The sequence below is a fragment of the Pelodiscus sinensis genome, chromosome 19, assembly GCF_049634645.1.
Source record: "Pelodiscus sinensis isolate JC-2024 chromosome 19, ASM4963464v1, whole genome shotgun sequence".
Lineage (NCBI taxonomy): Eukaryota > Metazoa > Chordata > Testudines > Trionychidae > Pelodiscus > Pelodiscus sinensis.
This window is the reverse complement of record NC_134729.1, coordinates 31,387,332-31,395,341: the sequence shown is the minus strand read 5'-3', so window position 1 is coordinate 31,395,341 and position 8,010 is coordinate 31,387,332. Positions and strand designations below refer to the sequence as shown.

At 47.8% G+C, this 8,010-nt stretch overlaps 1 pseudogene; it reads right to left on the bottom strand.

The window, feature by feature from the left end:
* Window positions 1-4,908: 4,908 nt before the first annotated feature.
* Window positions 4,909-6,572, bottom strand: LOC142819062 (uncharacterized; annotated as a pseudogene).
* Window positions 6,573-8,010: the final 1,438 nt, after the last annotated feature.

Sequence of the window (8,010 nt, the reverse complement as noted above, 5' to 3'; positions counted from 1 at the left end):
GTAAGATGCATGTAGTACAGTCGTTAAGATAATGTCCAGATAGGTTGAAATGAAAAGCAACTGGTTTTTCCTTGTGAAGATGTCTGATGTGTGAGGATTAATTCTTTGGCAAAGTGTCTGAGAAGTCTGCCCAATATACACAGCGGAAGGACACTTTTGGCACATGATGGCATAAATTATATTTCTGGATGAACAGGAATATGTGTTCTTGATCATATAATTGACATGGTTAGGTCCAGTGATGGTGTCACCAGAGTAAATATGTGGACAAAGTTGGCACCGGGGTTTGTTGCAAGGGAAGGTACCAGGGTTGGTATTAGTGTAGTATGTCCTGTGGTGGTTGTTAAGAATCCTCCTAAGGTTAGGTGGTTGTCTATAGGATACTAAACAAAGATGCTAATTACCTTAACCATTACAAAGATAGCTTCCCCACTTATCACCCCTGATTCATTGACTCCCCCCGACCAGCCCCGCTCTCCCTGACCCCCTCCCAGCTGGCCAATTCTCCCCTGCTTCTCCTCCTGATCTCCCCTGGCCAGCCTCCCCCCTCTCCCGGCACGCCAGCCCTGCTTCCGCTGGACGGTTCCCCACCCTCATCTCACCCAACCAGCCCCACTCCCCCCAACCTCCTCCCAGCCAGCCGCTTCTCCCCCCATCCAGCCCTGCTTCCGGAGGCTGGTTCTCCCATCTTCCTCCTCCCCATCTCTCCCAGCCAGCTCTCCGCCCCCCATCCCCGGGGCCAGTCCTGCTTCCGTCATCCCCCCCCCGATCTCCTCCAGACAGCCCCGCTGCCCGCAACCCTGCTTCCCGGCGGCCGGTTTCTCCCACACACACCCCTCCTCCCAGTCCTCCCCGCTCCCTTCCCGGCAGCCACACTGAGGCCCGGTACCAGGCCGCGGCCCATAGTTTGGGAAACGCTGGACTAACAGATTTATTGGAACATAAGCTTTTCGTGACGCTGATGCAGCAAGTACACAGTTTTCAGCCTCAGCTATCTGGCTCTGAGGAACAAATCCAGCAGTTTCCCAGCTCTGTTCCTCCACCTATCGCCTCCTGGTGGTATCTCACATCACTGCAGGCATCAAGCAGGAACTTCATTTCTGGTTTCAGTCTCTGCCTCTTGTCCCATGACTCTAGCTCTCACCCTCACTGTTTGTGCTGAGCGATATTGATCACTGTCATTGTTCAAACCACACAAAACATCTCGGACAACGGGTTAGATGAAGAGTAAAATAAAGTGTAAAAAAGGACTATTCTGGCAAATGAGCATTTGTCTTATGAAATCTTCAGTACATCTGAGCTACATCCTAAACTGACATCAAAGTATGTGACCAAATAGCCTTCATGCAGAGAGAAAAAACCACAGTCCAGCCTGGGCTATAAAAGGTTTTCCCATTCATAAAGAGAAATCTCAGGGAGTCCTTTCAGACTCTAAAAAACAGGAAAATAAATGTGCCCAGTTTCTTCTGAAGTGGCTAAACTGGCTTCACTTCTTGCCTCATTATTCAATTGTATTGGATGCAAAGTTTTAATACCATGAAAAGAAAGAGGAGAGGAAAAAAGAGAAATATCTTCTCATCTATAAATGGCCTGGACTGAGCCCAGAAAAAGCTGGGAAGCAATTTTACCCAGAAATAGAAACAGGGCTGTAAGATTTGTAAAGTCACACTCTGCTTTGAGGTTCATTGGACACCCCGTTCCAGCTCAGTGACACTTTCTTCTCCAACCCCACAGAGTCTGACTTAGGATCACAGGCATCAGAACTGTGATTCCTAAGTATAGAGTGCCAGGGAGAGCCTTGGGAGGCAGAGAAGTAGAAAGGGTCAAGATAAAATTCTCCATTACTTGGATAGAGGCTGCTGTGTTGAGCGTGAAGGTGATGGGGGAAGGAGGAAATGCCTCAGATTCACCACAGTTGCCATGAAATAGCACTGAAACTAAAACACCACATTTTGCTCTCTCTGTTCCCCATTTATTTTAGCATCTAGATAATTCAGGCCATGGGGGTCACCCAGATGCCATGGATAGTCTCCGGGAGTTCTGGGTCATCACACATAGCTGCCTCTCCCCCAGCTCTAGGCTGCCAAGGGCAGTGGGAGATCCTCAGAGCTCCGAGCCACAGGTGGTGGGGGGCAGTATTCCCTCTAACATTTTCCATCCTTGGGTGGTTTTAAATTTCTTATGTGCACCACCTATATTGAGATTCTGTGTGGATGTGCAGCATGTCCCAGTACAAACAAAAAACCTAGGTATAAATATGTATTTTAAACAGTCCATAGGTACGGAAGAATATATTAAAACAAGAGACAATTAACAAGGCACAATGCTTAAGATGTTTAATATGAAATCAAATAAAGAAAATTAACACTACCCTTGGAGTACATGTATTATTGTCCTAACAACTCGAGCTAGTAAACACACCAACATGGGACAGACTGCAAATAACTATATAAATAAATCAAAGACATGGCCATTAAGCATAAAAAATATTCACAACTTTCAGATGCTAAACAAATATATGAGTCAACTAGAAATAGTCACGCTCTCCTGGAAAATATTAATACAATATTTACTGATATTGGAAAGAATAGTAAAAGGCGTTCTTCACTCAGGCTTATGCACTTTCACTAGGGAAAGTTTAGGATCCATACTACACAAATGAAATAGAAACCTATAAAAACTGATGAAAGTTCTTGTTTGAAACCTTCATTTTGTGTGTATCACTAACTCAAAGAGTAGAAGACCCAGAGCATTTGTCCAGAATCCAACTAACTGAAAGGCCAAACACATTAAACAGGAGCCATGGTAAAGTTCTTCCAGTTTTAACAATGTAACATGTAATAACTCCTAACACAGGGTTTTTAAAAAAAATCATTAAGATCAGAGTTTGCATTAATTTACAACACTACAAAAAATATGTTAAAAGAATCCTTTCTTTTCTGATGGTAATCCATTAACACCTATGTAAACTTTGTTTGAAATGTAATCATGCAAATGTCATGAGCTAGGCCTTTTGTTCCAGTATTCAAAAGCAGCCTAAAAGCTTTTAACACACCTGAAATTTTGGCACCACCCCATACAGCCTGTCCCAGGCCAGGAGAGTCCTGTCTGCAGCCCAGCTAGGGCTGTTGGGCTGAGACAGACAAGGTTTGACTCTTGCTATCTGCAGCCCAGATGGGAGTAAGTTAAGATACCCCAAACAAACTCCCCTATTTCCCCCATGCAATCTACCCCCACCCTCCATCAGCCCAGGAAGCTAGAGGAGATTGCTGAGTTTCCTCACAGGAAGCTGCAGGAAAACCCAGCTGCTATAATCAAACCTCTCAGCTGGGAGACTGCACCTGCAAACTCTCCTCCTGTCTCAGCCATGTACTTAGTCTTGCCCTTCTCCTTACATTTCCTTTCCTACCTGCAAGCTCATTGTCTGGAGCAGGGAGCGTCTGCTGTTGAGGGCATGTCCCTTCCCAGTCAGGAAGCTCTTAGGGCTGCCAGGTGTCGGTTTTGAACCAGACAGTCCGGTATTTGGGGGTTCTGTCCAGGAAACAAATTGAGAAAATACCGGACACATAAAATGTCGGGTATTTTCTAACTAGGTAAGTTTTAGTATTATTAGGAATATCAGTACGTAGCTGCGTACGGCCTGGCTGGTAGACGTGCTCATGTTGTGTGAGCATGTCTACCAGCCAGGCAGTCTGCAACTATGCGAGAGGGGGGGGGCAGGGCAGGAGAGAATCTCCAGAGCCGGACTCGCTCGTGCTTTGCCGGGACAGTGTGAGAGACGGGCAGAGCCCTGGGATCTGCGTGCGCCGGGGTCAGTCCCGCTCTCCGCCGGCCAATTCTGTCCCCCCGCTCCATCCCCCGGCCAGCCCCACTCCCCCCAACCCCCTCCCGGCCAGCCCTGCTTCCCGCCAACCAGTTCTCCCCCCCCCCACCCAATCTCCCCCAGCCAGCCCCGCTGCTCCTGACCCCCCCGCCAGCCCTGCTTCCCACCGTCCGGTTTCACACCCCCCCTCCCAGCCAGCCCAACTCCCCCACCAGCACTGCTTCCCGCCGGCTGGTTCCCGCACCACCTCCTCCCAGCCAGCCCCACTGCCCCCGACCTTCCCCCTCCTCCTCCCCCATCTGAGATCAAGTGTGTCCGGTATTTTTTGAAGCCACCTGGTAACCCTAGAAGCTCTCTGTGCCACAGCCCTAAGCCTCTGGGTGGGGCTCATTAAGCAGCTGCAAGCTCTCATGAAAACTTTCCCCAAATGTAAGGCATTTAAAGCAGGGGTCTCCAACTCACATCTAACTTAGGGCCAGTAGCAGTCCTCAAATCCTTCCCGAGACACGGACTCCACCCCCCCCACCCCGCATGCAATCCTAATCCTAAGTAGGCACCCTCCTCTGGCAGGGCTCTGAGAGCATCTCCACTCGCTCCCCAGCAGGTCCCCTGGCCCTACCTGCTCCATTTGGGTGATTTAAAATCCTCCAGGGACTGGTGCCACCACCACCAGCAGTGCAGCACGGCTAGAGGGGCTTCTGATGGCTAGCTCTGTGCTGTTACTGGCACATCCCTGTAGCCCAGGGGAGGGGTGTGCAAAGCCATCTCGGCCATAGAATGGTTTAGAGCAGCTGTCCCAGGCTGTGCTTTGGGGAGCCTGCCGTGGCCACCCCAACCATCCTATGTACAGAACATACTCAGGTTAGCCCGTGGGGTCCTGGGCAGGCTGGGACTGGTAGCAGGGGTTGGGGTCCAGCCCCCCCACATTTACTGTGGCAGACTTTTCTCTGCTTGGCCACCAACTTCCAGGCCAGCCCAGTTGCTCCACTTTATCACGGCTCTTGTCAACAAATTGAACATGGGGAGGCCCAACCTCTGCTGTTGCCTTGCTCCATGCCCCCTGGTAATCCACAAGGCCTTGTCCCTTAGGACAAGGGGAGAGGGTGTAGCAGTGGCAAGAAGAGGAGTGGGGGCAGAGCAGGGGCTGAGGCGGAGGGAAGGGTACAGACACAAACCCTCCAAGGTTGCAGGGGCTCACGTGCTGGCAGCCATGCAGGGGTTGGACTGTGGAACTGCTTGGGCTGTTGATGGCCCACAGGCCGTGAGTCTGAGACCTCTGATTTAAAGGGTCTCTCTCCTGCGTGCACTCTCTGATGACTAGTAAGGTGTGACTTCTGAATGAAGTTTTTCCCATAGTCCAAGCATTTATGGGGTCTCTCCCCCGTGTGGATTCTCTGATGATTAGTAAAATTTGTTCTGTCAATGAAACTTTTCCCACAATCGAGGCATTTATAGAGGTTATCATCTTTGTGGATTTTCTGATGCTTAATAAGGTGTGAGCGATGAATGAAATCTTTCCCACACTCAAAACATTTATAAGGTCTTTCTCCTGTATGAATTCTCTCATGTTTAGTAAGGGATGAATGTTCCAGAAAGCTTTTCCCACACTCCAGGCATTTATAGGGTATGTCTCCTGTGTGGATTCTCCCATGTTTAGTAAGGGATGAATGTTCCATAAAACTTTTCCCACACTCAAGGCATTTATAGGATTTTTCTCTCGTGTGGATTCTCCTATGTTTAGTAAGGGTGGAACGTTCCATAAAGGTTTTCCCACATTCAAGGCATTTATAGGGTCTTTCTCCTGTGTGGATTCTCCTGTGTTTAGTGAGGGATGAATGTTCCATAAAACTTTTTTCACATTCAAGGCATTTATAGGGTCTTTCTCCTGTATGGATTCTCCTATGTTGATTAAGAGATAAACTTCACATAAAACTTTTCCCACACTCAAGGCATTTATAGGGTCTCTCTCCTGTGTGGGTTCGCTGATGTGTAACAAGCTGTGATTTTTGAATAAAACTTTTCCCACACTCATGGCATATAAAGGGTCTGTCTCCTGTGTGCACTCGCTGGTGTATAATAAACTGTGACTTCTGAATGAAGCTTTTCCCACAATCCAAACATTTATGGGGTCTCTCCCCTGTGTGGATTCTTTTATGCTGAATAAGAGAGGAACTATCCATAAAACTTTTTCCACACTCAAGGCATTTATATGGTCTCTCTCCTGTGTGGATTCTCCTATGTTTAATAAGGTCTGACTTCTGACTGAATGTTTTCCCACAGTCCAAGCATTTATAGGGTTTCTCCCCAGTGTGAGTTCTCTCATGTCTAATAAGAGCTGATTGTGCACTGAAGACTTTTGCACACTCGAGGCATTTATGGCGTCGCTTTCCCATGTGCAGCCTCTGGTGTATAAGACGACATGGCTTCCTACTGAAGCTTTTTCCACAGTCAAGGCATTTGTAGGGTTTCTCTTGATTGGGACTTGTCTGCTGGATTGTAGCTTCCTTGGGTTCCTTGCATGCTCTGCCACGGTGAACAGATTCATCCAGTTCCTTTCTGGGATAATTTCCCTGCTGCATCTCTGATTTGTGCCGATCTACCCAGGCATTTCCCTGTTCCAAGCCTGGGGAAGAATCCACTTCAGCTCTTCTCAAAAATATCCCCTGTAGTTCCAATTTCCTAAGACCTTCCTGCCATTGATTCTCCTTCTTGTTCTCACTCACTGTCCTGTCACCTGCTGGGAGACAGAATCCAGGCAGAAGTCATTAAGTGTGCTAGCAGCAAAGAACAGAATGGGGAATCACAAAGGGTATGTCTACACTACCCCGCTAGTTCGAACTAGCGGGGTAATGTATGCATACCGAACTTGCTAATGAAGCCCGGGATTTGAATTTCCCGGGCTTCATTAGCATAAAGCCGGCGCCGCCATTTTTAAAAGCCGGCTAGTGCGAATCCCGTGCCGCGCGGCTACACGCGGCACAGGCTAGATAGTTCGAACTAGCTAGCCATTCCGAACTATCTGTACGCCTCGTGAAACGCCAGGGTAGATCGTGAAACGAGGCGTACAGATAGTTCGGAATGGCTAGCTAGCTCGAACTATCTAGCCTGTGCCGCGTGTAGCCGCGCGGCACGGGATTCGCACTAGCCGGCTTTTAAAAATGGCGGCACCGGCTTTATGCTAATGAAGCCCGGGAAATTCAAATCCCGGGCTTCATTAGCAAGTTCGGTATGCATACATTACCCCGCTAGTTCGAACTAGCGGGGTAGTGTAGACATACCCAAAGTTAGCTGTTTGCTGAAGATGGTACAGTGTAAGAATGCACTGTTGACTTTCAACAAGTTCTGGGACAGGTCCCAAGGCCAGCCGCCTGGTATGGGAGTGAAGGAGTGCTTGGGAAGATCACATAGCTATCTTTGCTGAATGTTTCCCTCCTGATAATGCTAATTATTTGGCCTGGGAAAATATGCAAAGTATTGGTCCTGGGATTGGTCCTGCCTTTGGCAGGGAGCTGGACTTGATGGCCTTCTGAGGTCTCTTCCAGCTCTATGGTTCTATGATTCTATGTATCAACAAGCTCATTACTGGATCTGGGAAAATATGCAATGTATCAACAATCTTCTTAGGTTCTCAAAACAACAGGTGTGATTACTGTAGATCCAACAGTATATAAAGTCCAGGAATATTCCTAACATTGGAACCACGATGTAGACCAAAGCCGCAGAAGGTGCTATGCACTGGCAACTGGGGTCCATCTTCTGTCCTTCTTCAGGGGGTTCCCAGCAGCAGAAGGGACGTAGGCATTGCATTTTATTCTGAGATCCGCTTAGGCTTAATAAGTATTGTATTTTATTCTAAGATTTGCTTCATTGTATTTTATTCTAATACTAAGCATTGTATTTTACCCTTATATTTGCTTAGTAATCTTTTTAAGCCTTCACCCAATTTGTGTGCTTATTGCCTCCGAATCCCTCAAAGGAAGAACCATTGCCTCTTGGCAATACATAGATGCACTGATGGCTATCCGAGTGTGCATACAGGCTGAACCAGTAGCTCTAAGGGGGGCGTGAACTGCCGCATTCATCTTAACAATGTTGACCAAAACCCAACAATTATAATTTATCAATTCTGAAAAATATATAATGGCCACATTAACAGAAACACGCAGCAAAGGTGCTTATCCCAAAGC